Below are 21,196 nucleotides of genomic sequence, written 5' to 3'. Positions count from 1 at the left end.
TCTCATAAGTTGCAGGACCGGGTTTCTGTATAGGTTTGTCCTTTTTGAAGTCGATTCTTTTACCCTTTGCTCTCCAGTTCCTAGAGCAACAATGTCATTTCCTCAGAAAAGTCTCTTGAGAGCTCCAGGGTAGGTTATATGCTCAGTTATGCCTGTCCTTTCTTTCCTACCTCACATCACAATTAATTACTAAAGCGATTATACTGTGATTATTATATAATCACAGTGTATTATTACACTGTGATTAGAAAGTGATTATCCAGTAACCTCCATGGAGGAAGCTGTCTGTTTTACCTACAGCGTGGAGACTCTGTGTATTCAGTGAATAATACCTTTAGGTTGACTAATTTTTGGAGGCACCTTAGAGCAGCTTCTTGCTTCAAGCACTTTCTTTCTCACCTTTTCTTCTTCTCAGCAAAGGAAGGATGTGGGAATGGCAAAACATTCAGGCTCAGAAGTAACACCCAAGAGCATCAGGGTTATCCAGTTGATAACGTAGGGATGTTATCATTTATACAGTCATACCTTCATATGGATTGCCTGGTACCAATTTCAGGTACCAGATATCCATGGGGGTGGGACATTCATGCCTAAAGGGCATCTGTTTCATAGTTTTATATTTTTGTAAACTGAGTCATCTTAAAATGGGAGAGCACCTGTATTCAATTTTCTCTGGAATGAGCTGCTAAATTCTCTTTTACTCTAACTTCAGATGAGGTTTTCTGGATGACACCATCTGGGAAATGTCACTTTGATTAAAGTAAATATGCAGCATAGTTAACACTGGGAGCCTATTTGAATTTCTCTAAGTCACATCTACAGAAGCAGAAGGCAGCCGGCTCTCTGGGCTGGGAGAACTTGAGAGAGATGCGTTCCACAGTTTGGTGTCAGTCGAGTGGCAGTGTGCGGCCAACTAAGCTCTGAAGGATTTTGTGTATTTTCCTTTTCTTACCATTGGACTGTTTTTTTCTTTTCCAGTTTATTTTGACACAAAGAAGAAAATATATAAAAATAAAAAACCCAGCTTTATGATTGCCAAGTTTTTCTTTCAAACTAAGAAAAGAAACCAGTTGTTGAAAAATATGATGAATGGCATCCTTTGTTTTATTTTCACATGAGGGCACTGCCATTGGAATGGGGCCAAATTCCCCAAGCAGGAGGGAACCTTGGACTGAAAGGCGGCCTAGTGATTTTGGAGGCTGGTGTGTCAGAATTTCCTCTCAGCTGTTACAAATATCTCTCTTTTTTCCACAAGATTTCCTCACAGACTCACCCCCTCCCATCCTTCAGGCATTCCTTGTGTTTTCAACACTTGCTACTGATGAGGATGTCATCTATTTGTAAGAAAACGCCATTGGTACAATGTGGGGCTTTCAGCATTTACGTTGTGGTTTTCCCGACTTCCACAGCTGCTGACTTGTTTGGCTATGGGATTGTGTATGGTTGAGGGCAACAGTCAGTAGTTAATGTGTAAGCAATCCGTAAGATTGTTAGCATTATTCTCCTTATTGTTGTCTTGTCACCAAGTGGTTTGGGAGAACCAACGGAGGGAGAGTCTAAGTTTCCTGTTCTGAAAGTCAACCTCAGGGCAGTTCCCTTTTGATCTCTGTCTGCCACTCACACAGTGAAATGAAGAGGAAGGTATGGATGAGAAAAGTCATGCTACTCTTTCAAGGAAGTGAAGCCAATGTCTCAGATGCATTGAGATCATCCACATGCGTCCCAAGAAGTGAAATCTGAAGTTGCTCTGAGGACATAGGAGAACTATACCTCCACAAACCTGTAGCACTTTTCCAATTTGGAAGCTCCTTCTGAAAACTTTATGCACTTTGGCTGGGGTATTTAATTCATTTATTCTCTAAATTTTGTTTGCAAGTGTATTTTGCTCTCTAGACTGTGAGATCTTTGAGGACAGGGCTGTTTTATTCCACTTGGTCATTCCAATACCTGGTCTCAGAAAATCTTTCCTAAATAACTTAATGTACCAATAGTTGAATTCTAAGCCCTGGAGTAGAGTCAGAAATAGACAACCCTCTAGGTATAGATGGTTTAATCATTTATTGACCAGCTTCAGGTTTTGTTGCATGAAGTTGAGTTACATTTATGAGGTACAGTTAAAGGAAATAGATGTTTAGAGCTTTTAGGGAATAGAAAGTCTGGCTCAACTTATGTATGAGGCTGGGGAAAGAGGGTAGAGACACCAGAATTTCTCATAAAGACAAACATAAAATGACTCAAGAATGCAAACACCTGACTTATTTCCTGTGGAAACGCCAGTGAGAAAAAGTGTCAGTTGGAACTCCTCACGCCTCTTCCTGTTGTCATTACTCTGAAATTCAGGCTGTCTTTTAAATGCCCCATGATCTACTTGTAAACTCTTTAAGCAAAAACGATGCCAGGTTCTGTTCTGTGGCTACCAGATTGGAGCTTTTCTCTCCCGGCTTCATTCAGTTAATTGAGCTATGCTAGAAGGTTCAGTAATTTATTCTGTGGAGTCTTTCCGTGCAAACAATTCCAGGCTGAGGGAAAGAGACTTAGCTGAATCTTTCAAATACTTGAAATGCAGAATTTATGTTTTGGAAAACACCAGTGAGTCAGTGTCCTCAAATGTAATCAATAAAAGACAGTCTCCATCATCAGCTTTTCATTAACTGAGCTTCAAGTGCCTCCTTTTATTGCTTTTTACATGTTTACAGTATCTCATTCTTTCCTTGACTCTGGATTTTCACACCATATGGCCACATCTTTAAGTCATTTTTCAGCTGCTCTATTAAATAGTAAAATGAGATTCAGAACAGATTTCTTTGATTTTAAAATAGCATTTTGGGGTGTGGACTTTTTTGTAAATAAAAAAAGAATTAAGGCACTCAAAAGCATGAAATTTCAGGTATTTCTACCCAGACAGTGTAATATGTAGCTTTCTGCTTACTTAGAATAAATATATGTTTATCTCGTGGAATTTCACCTGCTGCATAAATGGATTCATTTATTCTGCATATTGAAATTCATTTCTACTTAAATAAGATTTAGCCTTCACTGTTGCTAATGAACATAGATTGAAAATGGAATTGAAAGTGTATCTTTAAAACAATTCAATATTATACTGTATTTCTCATTAGAAATGATTGCTGTTGCTTATAAGCATCCATATTGCATATCAATAATACTCTATTGCTGTCATTGTGGTGGTGATTCTACTATTTGGGATTCTTTTATATTTTACTTTTTTTTCTGGGTTATTTAGTGGTCATTTCCTTGAGAAGTTGCAAAGGAGAGATTGTGACTGCCAACATTTGGATCTCACCGTTTAGAGTTGGTCAATGAAGGCTTAAGGCATATAGTCCTACAGCGTAACACAGTTCACTTTGTAAAGGGTTAGACATATTTAAAAGACAATTAAATATTTATTCCTTGTTTTCTGAGCCAGAAAGGACACTTTGGCGTAGGTTGAATGGGACTTTTTTAAAGGATACTACTTAACAAAAGGAAACCACTGCAGGAGCAAATTTTGTAATATGAGTAAATTTGCCATTGATCCAGACTTTAGCAGCAGGGACTGTGTCGGTCACAGTTAATCAGCTTATGAGTATATGATTCGGAATCTTCAATTATCCTTTAAAATCTGGACATCGACTTGAAAAAACGACTGACCTACAGTGGATTGTTTAATGTTAAAACCAAGTGCACTCAACATCTGAAGGTCAATAGTCTCTTAATTGTAATTCAATAAAGTCAATTTAAAGTGGTATACAATTTGTGAATGTTATAAACACGGTTCACATATTTTTTACTTCAGTGGCAGTATTATTTGCTAGAGAAACATGCTTCAGTTGAGGATAAGTCCATTGGATGTTTTTATTTTAATGACCATCAATATTTTAAAGTTCATTACTTAGTATGATACATAGGAAGATAGCAATTAAGAGAAACTACTCAAAATAACTCAGGTAAAATTCTGCTTTTACTTGAATTACTTTGGCATTATTCATTGTTTTATTGTCACCATGATGAACTTGCACAAAATTTTTAAGCAACAGTAACAAAAAAGTAAAACCTTGTTTTTAATTTTGTTTAAAATTTTAAAATAAGAATCACTTCTCCATGTTCTATTGTATTTTTTCAATGACATATATCTCTAGAAGACATAGTTGATATCTCCTAGTCTGTTGTATATAATTTCTAGAATGTAAAGATTGTCTCTGAGGCCAAAATTAAGAGGCTGCATCCTTTCCACATAGCAAAAATCATCACCCCTCAGCATTTATTAAGTATCTAACACTTAGTGGTGGCAGAAAATTTTATAGACATGGCACTTTTACCTAAGAGCTTGAACTTAAGAGAGATAGATAGCACTTACTGAAACAAGAAAGGGAAATATGAATGACAATGAGATATAGACAGTACATTGACAGATCAGAAAGACAAACCTTTCTCAAAATCTCCATTGTCATTTTCAACTTTAAGGTCAGCACAGAGGGTCCCCCTGCTCCTTGAATGAGATCCACTAGAAGTTTTGGAAGAAGTGCCAGCCTTCTGGTGTTTTCAGATCACTGTCTGGCAGGAAACAGTTTATTATTTTGAAAAAATCACTTATTTAAAAAATATTTGTTGATCTACTGTGTGCCAGTCAGGTTTATAAGAAACAGAGCTGTGAATAAGACAAAGTCCCTGCCCTTAGGGAGCTTGCTTTCTAGTGGCAGGAGACAGGCAGTTTACAAATCAAAAGAAATAGAAAAATGTTCATGTGATAGAAGTACCATGTAGAAATATAAAGTAGAATAAGGAGGACGTTTTTGTAAGGTATTCAGAAAAGCTCTTGTTAATAAGATGCCTTTTGAGCAGAGAGAAATGTAGAAAGAATCACATGTGTTTGTATTGGGAGAAAAGTGAGGCATCGCAGACAGCTGGAAGAAACTTGCGATAACTCTTCTCTCTATAGCCACTCTGTATTCAGCCATCATGTCTGACCTAGCCTAACAAGTGGGCAAGAGACAAATTACAAGATTACTCAGGTCAAAGAGTCTCTTATTCTCTAGTCACTACTATACTGGAAAAGTAATTTTATCAGCTACCACTTACTGAGTGCCTTGTATGTCAGGCATTGGGTTGGGCATTTTGCAGCAGTCCAGGTCAAATTTTTATTATTTCCTTTTCTCTAATAGGGAAACTGATGCTTAACTGAAATTAAATGACTTTCTCAGGCTCACATGGCTTTGAATGGTAAAGCCAGAATCTGACCTTGGGTCAGTCTTATTCCAAAGTCCCTATATGTTGTTTCCTCTCCAAGAGGGTAAGGTGTCTGGGAGGACAACAACACGAATGCATTGTTATTGTTATTATTATTTAAGACAGGGTCTCACTCTGTCACCCAGCCTGGAGTGCAGTGATGTGATCTTGGGTCACTGCAACCTCTGCCTTATTGGCTCAAGCAATTCTCCCATCTCAGCCTCCCAAGTAGCTGGGACTATAGTTGCATGCCACCATGCCCAGCTAATTTTTTGTAGAGATGAGGTTTCACTATGTTGCCCAGGCTGGTCTCCAACTCCTGGACTCAAGTGATCTGCTTGCCTTAGCCTCCCAAAGTGTTGGGATTATAGGCATGAGCCACTGCTCCTGGCCACGAATGCACTATTATTAAAATATCCTCAAAATGTGACAAATGTTAATGTTCTTGGTTTAATGAGAATGACTGAATTTTCTCCAGAAAAAGTCAGAATAACAAATGGCTACCAGCCTCTGATTGGATTAATTGAAGGCTGCAAGCTTTTGTACCATAGAGAAGTAGAAACGTGGTTATCATCTAGTACATTTCGAATCTTTGGGCCACCGATCCACATAATCCATCACTCCTTTCTTCCTTCAAGTGAGAAATATTTGCTTTGGCCACAGTGCTTTTTTTATTTTTAAACTTTTGTGTAGGAATGCTGGTTCTTCTATGCAAATATTGCCAGCCCACTATTATGAATAAAAACCACCCAGTTCCTTTCAGGAGCATTGGAAACATATTAAAAATTGTCTGGCTCTTAAATTTTCCACCAGTCTGTACTCAAATAGATACTATTAATAAGATTAATATCCATTACTATTCATCCAGAATTATAAAATTTCAAGGTATCTGTGTTTTCAATGATGAAATTTAGAGTATTTCTATTCATCTAAGACACATCAGAGTCCACTAAGGTGCTGACTCATTTGAACATCAACATATGGAAAAGTGATCTTCAGCTGGGATAATTAGAAATGCAGCTTTTACTCTTTATGCCACTCCTTTCTATAATGTTTTGGTCCTACACTTTGAACTAACCTTGTAGAGAAAAAAATGATAATGAAGTGAAGTATATGTATAATGAGTATCTGTTAAAATAATGACTCTGGAAAGAAACTAAAGGTTAATGCAGCACAGGAATTTTCCCTATTTTTCAGCGGATTCACATTACAGCTGGTCTTAGGTCATGGCCTAGGTGATTGTGAGTTCTTGATGTCAATGCCATATGTTTAAGGGAGAATATCAATTTGATAGCCATTTTCTTTACTCATGTGTGCTATGCATTTATTGTTACACTGGGACTCGGCTTTCTTAAAAAATGAAAATGTCTGTATCAAAAAGTATTCTCAGATTTTTCATTGTCTAGATCAAATCATGGTTAGCTTTGAAGAATGGATGATTTTGTGGTGAAAATTCATAAGGGAAAAATGTCTATATAAATACACTGCACCAAACTTCAAAATTCTCTTATTTTTTTTTTTTTGTTCTCCAGTTCAGTTTTGGTAGCTTTATTATGACTCTTTATTGATGATGGGAAGTCATATATATTTTGTTTCTTTCATTTGCTTCTCAAGTAATGCCCCCCCTCCTCTGTCTATTCTCAGGAAATTTGAAACTAACCCTCAGAGGGGTTCTGTTGAGGACTAGACAAGAATTATGCCTTGGATTATTTATCCTTTATTCACATCTCACCTACTTTATTATTTTTCTGATCTCATGTATTATTTCCATTTCCACTGGTCTCATTATGTTTCTAAGGGAACTTTGGGTATAAAGATACTTGCAGGCAGTTAGAGATGTTAATTCCATATGTATGAGAGCAGCAATTAGCATCAAGAGCTGTTTCTAGTAGTAGGAAGGAACTTGGGTCCTTGCGGGGAGATGAAGAGAGACTCCTATCACTAGTTTCCCAGAAGCATTTTGAGGTCGTCGTTTTTGTGTGTATACTTCCTAATCAATCCATTAGGTAAAAATCAGAAAATTATACATTTAATAACATATTTGATAATACAATGAGAGTCTAGAGGGAAAAAAAGAAATGTTCCTCAATTTAAGCACTATTGATGGTTAAATTGCTTATGTTTGGTACTAGGATATTTGGAAATTACAAAAATAGCACCCACAGTTTCTATTTAAGATCTTGCTTTGGATACAAAGGGTGCACATGTGGAGTCATTAGAGAGCAATTGGAAGCAGTGCAGAGACATGAGGAGATAAATCTCTACATTGGGCATAAGTGGACTGTATATATAAGAAGCCATCAGACGGAAATACAGTCAGTTTTGCAGGAAACAGATTAGTGAGATGGATGAGGATATTAAAGAGTGAGGTAACATGGGCAAGAGCACAGAATGGGAAATAAATGATGCCTGAGTGGGTAGTTGGTAGGCATGTATGTAGTCAGGCATGAAAGGTATATAAATGACTGGGCTTTGGTTTCGCCCTATTTGTTCACAACCAAGCAGGGAGAAGAATATACAACGTCCTTAGTACCAGTGATAAGGACAGAAGGTAGGAGCAAAAAGTCCTTTGTTGGAGGGAGTCAGGGAAGGCTCCTGAAAGGAGGATGTAACATTTGCAGGATGATGCAGGGATAGTGTCATCTCTGGTGAGAAATAATCTTCAATCTACTTTAAAATCTAGTATCAATTATTTTTAAATTTACCAAAAGACCTGCTACTTTAGGAGACTTAATTGTGCAATTGCCTTTGGGCTTCAGATTTTAAATATTTGTGAAATTTGAATCATTAAGAGCGATATAAAAATTATAATTTTTCCAAAATTTTATGTGCCACCATTTGTTTTTTCTTTTCAATGAAATTTACTGTGATTTTTTTTACATATAAAATTGAATGGAAAAGGCAAAATGGAGGAAAAGGCAAAATTCATAGTGGAAAATATATTATTTGTTTACATATTATTTTCTTCTAAAGTGGGTAATTAGTGAATTCATTTAGTACCGTTATGAAAATTAGCTCAAATAAGTGATGTAATTTATAAAAGGTGATACTATATACAAATGTAGTATATACTATAGCAGTAGTATATACAAATAGGTATATACACCTATGCATATATATTTTTGAGTGGGGCACATTGTATTTGCTTGTAGTCTCTCTCATCACTTTGTACTGCACCATCAAAAATTTTTCTTTATACTATTAGTCCTTTGGAAACACAGTTATCAAAGTGAACAAAAATAGATGGCCTTGACTGCAATACATTATACAGATTTAACATAAATTTTATATTATGTACAATGACACTATTAAATGTGTTAATACAACACATAAAATGACCAATTCTCTTTAAATTTTAGTGTTTAGCATATTTGTTTTGATTGTACGTGTGGGAGCTGTGAGAACAGCTCTGCAAAAATACTTTGCAAGTTACCATAGTGACTAAATTGTAGTGCTTTATGATGTTGTCTTTCCCCTGGGTCTTAATTCAGTTGCATGCTTTTTAAATCATAATCCAATAGTTGACGTTTAAATTTTTCTATTTTTAAAAAACTGTATACACACATACAGGTTTATAACTTTATTTAAATGTATAATTTGATTATATTACACTTTCTTCAGGTAAAATCTTCATTTTTCCTTTTTCTTCTTCTTTTTCTGGGTTCCCATATCTCTTTTTTCTCCTTCTCCCCACCCCCTCCATATTGATCCATGTTGGAATCTTTTTATTTTTTCTGCTATTTTCATGCAATTATATAAATCTATGTACACGTGTACAAAAAGAAAGCAGGATTTTTATAAGCAGGGTTTCATGGAATAGTTCTGAATTAATTGATATGTAGTAGTTTCTATCTATTTTTTCATGGCTTCTTAATGTTTCATGTTGTAAATGGGCCGTAATTTAATCACTTTGCTTCCATTTTTGTAGTATGAATAATGCTTTAATAAACATCAAGATACCTATGTATCTTGCCATGGTGGTGTTTTTATGTCTGTGGGATAGGTTTGAAGAAGCTGAGATTGAAGGGTCAAAGAGTACATATTTTAAATTTGTATAGAAATTGAAATTACTTTTTGAAAGAATTGTAACACATCACATTTATACCCAGCAGTATTTGTATCTTTATCCCATGTGCCTGCCAGCAGTAGTAATTAAATATAATTCTCTTTAATTTTTGCCACTCAATTAGGTGTAAAGTAAAATTTTATTGTTACTTTAATTTGCAGTTTCCCAACTATTAGTGAATTTGCTGGTTGACAATTTGGATATGTGTAAAGAATATGTTCGTTGAAAAAAATGTATTTATTTAATAGTTGCTTCTATTTCTATCCTTGTCTATTTATTTGATTTTTATCCTTTTCTTATCAAATTGTGAGATCTGTTTGTATATTACAAAGATACCCCTTTATATCAACTCCGATGCATTTTTTTTTAATAGCCACTGTGTCTTTTGCCTTTCAAGTGTCTTATGGTATACAGATTTTTTTTACAGTCTTTCAAAAGTGTTTTAGTATAAAATTATCTAATTCTTTTTGAGATGGAGTTTCGCTCTTATTGCCCAGGCTGGAGTGCAATGGCGCTATCTCAGCTCACCGCAACCTCTGCCTCCCAGGTTCAAGTGATTCTCCTACCTTGGCCTCCCAAGTAGCTGGGATTACAGGTTCTGCTAATTTTGTATTTTTAATAGACAGGTTTCTCCGTGTTGGTAAGGCTGGTCTCAAACTGCTGACCTCAGGTCATCCACCCACCTCGACCTCCCAAAGTACTGGGATTACAGGTGTGAGCCACCATGCCCACCAAAATTTTCTAATTCTTTCTCTTCCATCCTCATAAAAACAAAACTTTGTCAAAATTCTAATCGAAATGACATTACACTTACATAACTGATATTTTAAATGAAATTAAGTACTCCCAACGAAGAACCTGGTATATCCTTCTGCTTGCCAGACCTTATTTTATGCCTTTGGTAGAGTTATGATCCTCTTTATGCAGGTCCTTTATCTTTTTTTGGAAAATTTATTCCAAGTATTTTATTTGTTGTTACTATAAACATAATATTTTCCTGTTTTCCATCTCTAAGTACTTCTATGGAGAAAATATATTGATATTTAGGTATTTATCTTATATCCAGTTACCTTGTCAACTTTATTTATTCTGAAGATTTTTGTTTTCATTTTTTAAACATGAATTTCTTGTGGGCTTCTTGGGCATGGATTAACGTTACCAATGAAAAGAAGTAATTTTACATTACATCTTCATTTCCAATTCTTATGCAAACTATTTAATTTTCTTAAAAAATCAGAGATACTACTAAATAATAATGAAGATACTGGGTCTACTTGCTAAGTTCCTAATTTTAATTAAGATGGTTGTGATGGTTTACCATTTAGAAAAATATATGTGCTTGCTTTTTCACAAATATTCTGTGTTGTAAGTTGTGTTTTTCTACTTTTTTTTTTTTTTTTTTTGAGATGGAGTCTTGCTCTGTTGCCAGGCTGAAGTGCAGTGGCATGATCTTGGCTCACTGCAACCTCCACCTCCCGGGTTCAAGTGATTCTCCTGCCTCAGCCTCCCAAGTAGCTGGGATTACAGGCACGAGCCACCATGCCCAGCTAATTTTTGCATTTTTTTAGTAGAGATGGGGTTTCACCATGTTGGCCAGGATGGTCTCGATCTCTTGATCTTGTGATCTGCCTGCCTTACCCTCCCAAAGTGGTGGGATTACAGGTATGAATAGAGATGACTACTGAACTATATCAAATAACATATTAGCATTTATTAACATTTTCAGTAATTCTTCTCCCTTAATGTATTGAAGCAAGGTATTATGCTGATGTATTTCTTACCATTAAACCATCTTACATTCCTGAAATAAAAAACTTTTGATCATATAGTATTACTCCTTTGGCATTTTGCTGATGTTTTGTTTAGTATATGTAGTATATTCACAGTAAGATTAATCTATGGCTTTTTTTTTCTTATTTTTGTGTTACCATCTTTCATAGGGTTTGGTATAATTACTGTAATATGAAATAAATTCAAGAATATTTACTTTTTTTTAGAGTCTAGAATAATTTAAATAAGTTTCCAACTATAACAGTTTAAAGATTGGATAAAATTGCCCTAGTGACTTCTTCTTTTTCAAAATTATAGCTTTCTTCTATGGTAATTTTCATATTCAAGTTTTTATTTGGCTAATTTTGGTGACATATTCAGCTATGAAATTATCCATTTATTCTAGATTTTTAAATTGTTTTCCATAGTGTTACACATAGAATTCTCATAATTTTTAATCTCTTCTGTGACTGTTATACATCCTTTTGCTCTTATTTTTAGTATCTCTTTATTTTTAATCAGGCTGTTGAGTCTTTTTTTTTTTTTAACATCATTTTACAAACTTTTCAAAGAAGGAACTTTCTATAATTTATTTATTTCTGATTTGGGGGTCTATTTTATTAATTTTACCTTTTAATATTATTAATTCTTACTTCCTAGTTTAAGTTTATTTTGTGTTTATTTTCCTAATTTTAAAAGAGGGAAGATTTAATTATTTAATTTTTAACCCTTTTTCTTTAATAGCAAACAATTTAATGGAGCGAATTTTTCTCTGCAAAGATCTTGCTACATCTTAGAGGTTTTGTTATCCAAACAGTTCCTAATTTCTCTTTTTATTTTATCCTCAGGATTTACTTCAGGCATATTTAGGAGACTGTTTTTAAATTTCCAAGTTGTTAAGATCATTTTGGTGAATTTTATTATTTATTTTAAATTTTATTCTACTGTGAGCATAGAGGATGCTGTACTAAAATATCTACTAAAAAATCTTTCCCTAGAATTTCTCTTCTTTCCTCTCTTTCAGCTGGAATGCAGATATACCAGCCCTTGCTTCATGCTGAGGGCACAGATGCCTTTGGGGAAGGCAGAGCAACAAGATAGAAAGGACCTGGTCTCTGAATAGCCATATGGAAAAAATGGCATCTCTATCAGGACTGCTCACTTAAGCACTATTTTGTGTAAGAAAAATAAGCTTAATCTTCTAATACTGTTTGTGTCCTCTTTCTTATAGCCTCTTAGCCCTTAAGTCTACTCTTATCTGCACGCTCATATTCACATTGCCTTTTCCTGTTTTGGTTATTATTTTCAATGCAGAAATCCAGTTTATGTATGGAATACAAATCTGCCATGCTTACAATTCCAAGTTTGCATTTAGTGCTAATGACACCATCACCACAGGGATGCAAAACAAAATTAGGTCCTTGGAAAAGTATCTGTTCATATACATTTATATATTTTACATTTGTACTTAAATATAAAATATTAAAATTGACTATCTGTGAATTTATACTGTTTTCTTCAATCTAAGACGCATTGACTCTAGGATTACAGTCAAAAGATTGCAAATCCATATAGTTGACATTTGTTTTTTTTTCCTTCATAATATCACATCATCTGTGACATCAAGAGCCATGGCAATGTAGAATATTTTAAAGGAATGCTTCTCTCTTGTCTCTGAGATTTTCTTTCAAACCTCTGACACCAGTTCTGCAAGTTTGAATATGCATGTATGTGGTAGGCTGAATATTGCCCCTCCCCCAAAAGTGTCAATATATTAATCCCTGGAACCTGTGAATATGTTAGGCTATGTGGGATAGATAATTAAGGTTGCCACGGCCTGGAGTGGTGGCTCACGCCTGTAATCCAGCACTTTGGGAGGCTGAGGCAAGTGGATTAGTTGAGCCCAGGAGTTCGAGACCAGCCTGGCCAACATGGTGAAACCCTGTCTCCACTAAAAATACAGAAAATTAGCTGAGCATGGCGTGTACCTGTAATCCCAGGTACTCAGGAAACTGAGGCCGGAGAATCACGTGAACCTGGAAGGTGACGGTTGCAGTAAGCTGAGATCATGCCACTGCACTCCAGCCTGAGTGACACAGCTCACCAAAAAAAAAAAAAGAAAAGAAAAGAAAAATTGAGGTTCCAATCAGCTAACCCTAAAATATTAAGATTATCCTTGATTATCTGAGTGGGCCAAAGGAATCACAAAGTCCTTAAATGCAGAAGAGGGAGACAGTAAAGGAGGTCAGAGTGATGCAGTGTGAGAAGAATCCAGACTGCCGCTGCCGACCTTGAAGCTAGTAGAGGCCATAAGCCAGGGAAAGAAAGCAGCCTCTAACAGCTGGAAAGGGCAAGGAAACAGATTCTCCCCTAGAACTCCCACAGAGAAATGCAGCCCTGCCGACACCTTGATTTTAGTCCAGTGACACCCACTTCAGACTTTTGAACCCCAGAATTGTCAGATAACAAATTGATGTTGTTTCAGGCACTAAGTTGGTGGTAACTTGCAGTTGCCATAGAAAACTAATACAATGTGCAGCCAATGCTAGTACTTCAACACTGACTGCCAGCTGACAGCAATTTGAAGACTCACCCTGATCTCAGAGGCATTAAAATATGAAAAAATATGTACTGTAAATTTGGTGAAATATAGTAAATGTATGTTAAATAGGTATCATAGGAAGACCATTTAGAAATTGTAACTATGGACACAAATAGTCTTATGTGATACTCGGAATCCAGTTAGACATCATTTTAGTATCTGAAGTAATTGTGTCACTACCAAATAAGAAATATATGAAAAGAAAGTGTAATTTGATCAAGTTCAACGGTCCTTAGTTAAGGCTAGGCAGGAAAAACATGCAAATACCTTAAAAGCCAAATAAATGTAAACCTCAATCAAATGATGTGACAACCTGGGCTGTGACACCCCCTTTTAAGGTTCTAAAGTGTTCATTATATATATAAACAGGGTTAAGTGACACCCCCTTTTAAAGTTCTGAAGTCCCCATTATATGTTAACAGGGCCAGAGGCAGCCCATACTGTCCAAGACAGTGTTCATGCCTGTGGTTACTACACAACTCCACAATCAGCGGTGAACACAAAATTGTTTAGGATGAGGGTTCTCAACTGCCAGGCCACAGACAGGTACTGGTCCATGGCCTTTCAGGAACTGGGCCTCACAGCAGGAGGTGAGCAGCCAGCAGGCAAGCTGAGCATTAGCGCCTTGTGCTCCACTTTCTGTCAGAGCAGCGGCAGCATTGGATTTTCATAGGAGCACGAACTTTATTGTGAACTGCACATGTAGGGGATATAGTTGTGTGAGAATCTAATAGTTTCATCCTGAAACCATCCCCCTGCCACCTGCCATCCATGGAAAAATTGTCTACCATGAAACTGGTCCCTGGTGCCAAAAAGTTTGGGGACCACTGGTTTAGGACATCATTGTTCTGTGGGTGACTAAACAACATTAAATTCAATCAAGTGAGCCAGGCATGGTGGTGCACACCTGTAGTCTCAGGGAGGACCTGTACTTGGGAGGCTGAGGTGAGAGGATCACTTGAGCTCTGGAGTTTGTGACTAAACTGGGCAACAGTGAGACCCTGTCTCTAAAAAACAAATAATAATAGTAATAATAATCATGTGAATTGCTGCCAATAATTAAAATTTAATAAAATGTATTTTGAAATAATATCTACAGGTTACAAGTAAAAAGGACCACAACTTAAGAATTTGGAAGAGTTCAGAGACCCTTAGGGATAGACAGGTATATGATGCTTTATGACATTTCATATACCCCATGTATGAGATCGTGAAAACACACAGGAATATACTCCAACCAAATAGTGAATGAAGCAGAACAGATAAGTTAGGGGAGATGAAAGCGCAAACAGGGCAAGCAGCAAACCTTGTCATTTCATTATATAGTTGGGAAATCCTAATTTTTAGTTTCAGGGGAATAGGATTAAATACTCTTACTATTTTTGTTCAAATGAATCTCAAACTTCTCCAGCAATTGGAGTTAACTGAGCATGTGTTCTGTGTGTTTTAAGTGTTCTCAGGCTACAAATCTCACTCTGATGGAGTAAGGAATGCCATGAGGTACCCTTAGGTCCCTTTTCTGGAAGCTTCCATCTCCCAAACTCCTGGAAGAGTTAGTTGCTGTCAACTCACAGGTAAGTTTCTCCCCAGGAATTGCCCCCAGCCAGACAGCTGCTTACCCAGGCCACACTTCCTCCCTGGGGAGAGCCCATATCAGTGACTGGCTGTTATATGATACAAAGTTCTGCCTCAACTGGGGCAAGTCTGAGGGAGTGTCCCAGCTCCAACAGCTCCCGATGAGACTGACTGAGGCCTCTATTGCAAACACATGGTACTGAAACTTTTCCCTCTGCCCAATCCTGCTTCCCTCACCCCTGCCAGGTATTGTTTCTGAGAGTCCTTCCCAGTAAACCTCTAGCATGAAAATCTCTGAGCCTCAGAGTTTGTTTTCCAAGGAACACTATCTACAATAGGGATTTTAGAGCTGAATCCCATGTCACAGGTTGGCAGCAAGGACCCCCTTCACTGGTGTGAGATAGAGCACTGATAGCCCCTGGCATACGGTCTTGGTGCAATTCCTAATCTTTACCTGGTGCTGAGGAGGGACTGCACGTAGGTAAACCAGAATGCACTGCTGGAGGAGTATCTCAGGCATTTGAGAGTAGTCATTACAAGGACTTCGGCATCAGATTGCTGTTGCTGGGAGCCTTTAACACATTGGAGAGAGACACGTTTTGGGATAATTAATCACCAAGAGGTCCTACTTGGTAGCATATAAAGACTCTTTCATCTCCTGTAAACGGAGGGTAGAAAAAGCTGAGGTTCAGGTCCCAAAATTAATGATAAAGGCAGTGAGCCATCAAGGAAGATTAAATTTTCAGTCCTAAGAGGTTGGCTTCCCTGAGGTTAGGGCCTCAATCAGGAATGAGAACCCGAGACTTGAAATAGGGACATGTGGAATGATGTACCTGTCATCTTGAATCTTGCATCCCCAAATTCATCTCAACTCTCTGGGCCTGCAAAAGTGGCTCACTCCTCCCTGTCAAAAGCTAGCATTTCCTTCTTGGTTGAACTTGATACAAAAATCCTTTTTTTCTTTTTTGGCAGCACAGAAAGACCAAACTCAGAAGGTACCATACCTGGCTGCATGGCTTTAGACCAGTAACTCACATGATGAACAATGTAATGTGTCTAGAGAAGTGCTGGGCCTGCTGAGGGAGGAGGAGAATTGTGTCCTGAAGGTGCTGCTGGACCCAGCTAACATGGCTAGGCACGAGCCAGGAGAGGCTGTACGGGACAGGAGCCTGAAAGTGCTGGTGCGATGAAGGTGGAACATCAATCTGGATAAGGGAGAATTTATTGATATGGGCACTCTTCTGATATGTAGGATTTAAAACCCTGACAGGGTCCCAGAAGATAGTGCTCATACCTAAGTTTACTCTCGGAAGCTTGGAGATAATGATGGCCCATGTCATTTAATATTGAAATATTAGAATTATGATGGCCAATAATTGAAGGGTGAATCAAAAGACCCGGAGATGTATATGAGAACATATTAACATTGGTGTCATTAAAGTTGGTATGCAACCCCCCACTGCTAAATCTGACTGGCTTGAAAAAAAAAGACCCAGAGATGTAGGCATACTAAATATTCTACACAGGGCCAGAAAACTCACCGGCCAACTATATTATGTGGGCTTGGAGAATACTTGTTTATTGTACAATGAGAAAAGTACTGGTACCAGAGGCCATGGCTTAGCAGTAAAGCTTGGTGGCATCTTCTGTTGTCTAGGGCTGACAATAGGCAATGCTGCTTCAGAACCGGGCTCCCTGATGGCCCTGTATGATAGAATGCAGAGCAAGCACAATTATCATGAGTGCAAGTCAAAGTAATGTCCAAGAGTGCCAACCTGCAGAAATTTTTAGAGATGGGCAGTAAGCAAGGGGGTTGCTTATTCTATACAATCAAAATAAGTCAAGGATGGATGATACTATATTAAGGATGACCACCCCGAAAAAAGTCATAGTCCTTGGTCTGATTTATAGAACCAAGTTTTTAGACTTGGAAGCCAGTGACTGAAGGAGAGGCTGGATTTTAAGGACAAATGACCCTGCAAAACCATGAGTGACTATAGTACACAGTTATGAAACAATGAGGGAAGGGAAAGTCCCAGGCATTTTGAGAACTGTTGAATAAAGTTATGGGCTGGAAACTGAGATAGAAACTTGCTGTTCTAACATGGCCCCCTCTGAGGAAGCTATGTGGAGGCCAGGTAAGAAGTGGAAGTGTTCTGGTTCAGGTTCGCTGGTCCCACAAATCCACTGGGTAAGCATCTCCCTAATCCCTCAATGCACTATTGGAATAGACATAACTGCCGGTTGGTAGAACCCCAACATTGAATCTCAGGACTGTAGGTTAAGAACCATCACGGTAGAGAAGCTATGTGGAATCCATTGAAACTTTCCCCCTCAATCAAAATAGTAAATTGAAAAGGGTCACAAAAGAACATAGTGGGGTGATGGAAATGTTCTGTATTTTGATTGCTGTGGTAGTGATTACATTTATTCATGCATTTGTCATGAAATAGTTTGAAGTCAAAAAGTCATCAAGCTGTGCAGTCAAAATGAGTGCATTTTATTGTATGTAAACCATTCCTCAATAAAGTTGATTAAAAATACCATTTTGCCAGAGAGTGACAGTCAGTGAAGATGTAAAGAAATCATATCTCCATTTAATTCAACAGTCAGCCTCCTGAAAAATCCAAATGGATCCTGGAGCATGAGAGTGAACTATCACAAATTCACAAATAGTGAGTGGTCCCAGTTGTAGCTCTTGTACCAGTTGTGCTGCCTTTGATAGAGCAGATTAATACAACCTCACAAACATGGTATGTGGCTGTTTATCTACCAAATGTGTTCTATTCTATCTCCTTCCTCAGGAAAGAGAATCAGACATGGCTCACAAGCTTTGGAGTGAACAAGAGTATGTATGGTTTTTCCCTAGGGTAAATTAACTTGCTTACCCTCTGCCATTCTGTAGTCTGAAGAGATATGAACTGCCTCGATATTCTACAGAATGTCTTACTGGTCTATTGTATCAATCCATTGTGACATTGTGCTTATTGGATTGGATGAAAGAGAAGCACCAAGTAGGTTCGAAGCTCTAGAAAGTGGGAAATAATGCCTATAGACGATTCAGGAGCCCATTAGATTAGTACATTTTATAGGGCTTCTGTGGTCTGGGAGATGACCTCCTAGTAAAGGAAATGTTATTACATCACATATCTCCTGTTGGTAGGAAGGAGGCACAGTGCCTGAGGAAATGCTTCAGATTTTGGTGGTAACATATTCCACCAAATCACTCTTAGAGAAGAATAAATATGTACATATAGGCAATGGTTTATATCCAATCAAAGACAAGGATATCTGAGTAAGAGACATGATGGACCTATAGGAGTGAGCGTGAGGGAAGAGAGCCTTGAATATCATATGAACATCTATTTGGAAGGAGGAAGTCATCAGCCAGTCACCCAGTGCTGGCACAATGGGCATGTGAATGGAGTATGCTGTGGCAGAGACTGTGTGCTCCCAGTCTCTATAATTCTAGACTTTATGGGTTAGATGTCTTGGTTCCCTAGAGGAAGCACACTTCCATGAAGGGACACAAGAGACCACCAGCAGACACAGAAAGAAGTCACTCTTCTGGCAGGGACATTTGATCCAGGAGAGGGCAGAGGAGCTGGTACATGACGGTGACAGTAGGGAATGTGTTTGACACCAAGGCAATTTGCTGTGGCATCTCTTGGTATTCTCCTCCCTAGTTGTGATATCAAATAGACAAGTGCAGCAGCCATGCCCTAGGCTAGAATCCAAAAATGAGGGTCTGTGCTACTTTGCCAAGCTGTCTAGATCAGCAGAAGTTCTACGTAAGGGGCTGGTTTTGAGATCAGCTGCAGAGGCAGGAAGAGAGTTATGGCAATTCATTCCTCTAGGTTTCAGCTTTACTTTTTTTCAGGAAGAGACCAGCCAGAGTCCTGGAGAAACTGATTCCAGAACTTGTACATGGGGCTGAATGGCATAAGGGTGGACTGAGGTATGGGGTGCTGCCAGATTCCCATCAGCAGGAGGGACTCATTCCCCAGTCTGCTGGGAGTGCTGGCACAGCACAGCTGTCAACAGAGTTCCTCCCAGGATTTTCCCTTGGTCAATTTCTCCTGTGAATCAGGCAGCATCTAATGGTGGACTCAGGATTACAAGGACCCAACCCCATGCCCCATCCTAGTGAGGGCAGAGGTCCCTGTAGAGCTGGATAAGGTCTTTGCTGTGGCTGCATCCTAGTTCAGTTTATCTGTCTAGTCCTGCTCCCTTCACCCCATGGGCACTCCTGGGAACACCTCCTACACACCAATCTCAACCACAGTTTGCTCTCCAGGGAACTCCATAGATTGCTATTTTTCTTGCTTTTTTATTGCATCAGGGCTAGCTGTGGGCCTGTGATGAGAGGTAGTACTTTTGCAGGTAGAGAAAATGAAATGTCTCCACCTTGGCAGAACGTGGTCCTCTGCTGAGCCCCCTGGAAGAAGCCCCCAGTTTTGCCTCTTCATTCTTTCAGAGTCAAGGAGGACACAGTCTGGCTATTGAGCTCCTCTTCAGAGCGAGGACAACCTAGTACACTTAGGATTGATGTCACCATCTCCATCTCATGCACAATTGCTTGAGGCTGTTGTCACCCTTTTCACCACAGTTTCCTGGCCCTACCTTGGGTACACAAACCTCACTGGGCCATGGTTTTCCAGGATTGACTGTCCATATGTCCTTGCTCCAGAACCCTTGACATTGCTCTGCAAGATCGGTGCAACCCCTGGAGGCACATTACTTTTTTTCAGGGGTTCTCTCCTCTAAGAGTGTAGGGGAGCCCTTTGGTTCAAGAGAGGCAGATGGATTGAAATTATGAGTGCACATGTGGAAGGTGGAGGTGGAGCTGCCTGCAGGTCACTGTGTTCCCAGAATCTTCTCCTATTTTCAGTCTTCCATTTTGTTTTCTGTTTCCCGATTTGCTCTTGAGATGACTTGTTTTTGTGTGCTGATTCATTTGTGTGCTGATCTTCTGTATGAAATAATTATGTCAAGCCTAAGTAACTGGCAGGGACACTTACATAATTGGTCAGTAAATTTGGGAAGTTTAGCTTCCTTAGTACAGTGAATAAATCCTCTACAATATGTTTCACTTCAACTTTATAGGTCTTGTTAAAATTTTACTTGAGCAAATATCAATAAAGTCTTTTGCCCAGCCAGCATAGCCAATTTATAAGAAATATTATCTGTGTATAATTTGAATATAGTAGTAGATATTTCATTTGGCTTTCTCTTAAATAATAAAAACAAGACTTTTTAAAGTCTTTATTTTACCACCAATTACTGCATTTCAGAACTTGGAGAGGTACATTTTAAGACTGAGCAAATCTATCAATTATAATCTGATGGAAAAGATGTGACTGAGTGTTCCTCCTTAGCAAGAAAGTTCTGTGGTGACTTATTTGGTACTCACATCCACTGAGAAAGGCTTCCCTGAGCTATTTATTACTCATGCGCTTTATAGAGCATTACAGTCAGTAAATATCCTTTGCCTGTCACAAGAATTTGCAATTATACTAGAATGTCATCATTTCAGGAAACTATAAAGCAATGAGCATGTTTATTTTCAGCCACAAATGGAAAAAAATATCCTGAGAACCAGATTCTCTTGGCAGTTTGAGACATTTATTAGAAAATCTGTAATTTCTTTTTGTAATCCCACACTCAGTGGGCATACCCTTTAATGGAGGTATGTCAAGTCTGCAGAATTATATGGTACATTCTAAACTTGCTTTGCTGGGAAAATAGGACTCATGGCTTAATTTATAGGCTTGTTGAGCTCACCACCCTGCTGGCTCCCTAGAAGGAGGAATTAAAGTCTCTTAATGACTTAAAGGGACCTAAAGTGTTCTCAGGTGCCCTTGGACGAACCCTTGGAATGGTGGGCACTGAATTTTGGCATTTGTATTTTACCTTAAGGAATGTGTTCTCTACAAAATTAGATGACTTCAGGGATT

General features: G+C 38.1%; 1 protein-coding gene across 1 annotated transcript in view; it reads left to right on the top strand.

Moving 5' to 3' along the window:
- Positions 1–17,780, top strand: part of FTCDNL1 (formiminotransferase cyclodeaminase N-terminal like) — a 68,733-nt gene extending 50,953 nt beyond the window's left edge. The window contains 4 exon segments of the mRNA XM_078329137.1: positions 12,087–12,240; positions 14,764–14,829; positions 15,116–15,238; positions 16,212–17,780. The gene's annotated coding sequence lies outside the window, so the exon portion shown is untranslated.
- Positions 17,781–21,196: the final 3,416 nt, after the last annotated feature.

This window comes from Callithrix jacchus, chromosome 6, assembly GCF_049354715.1.
Source record: "Callithrix jacchus isolate 240 chromosome 6, calJac240_pri, whole genome shotgun sequence".
NCBI lineage: Eukaryota > Metazoa > Chordata > Mammalia > Primates > Cebidae > Callithrix > Callithrix jacchus.
Note: the sequence above shows the minus strand (reverse complement) of the source record. Positions and strands in the feature narration are given on the sequence as shown.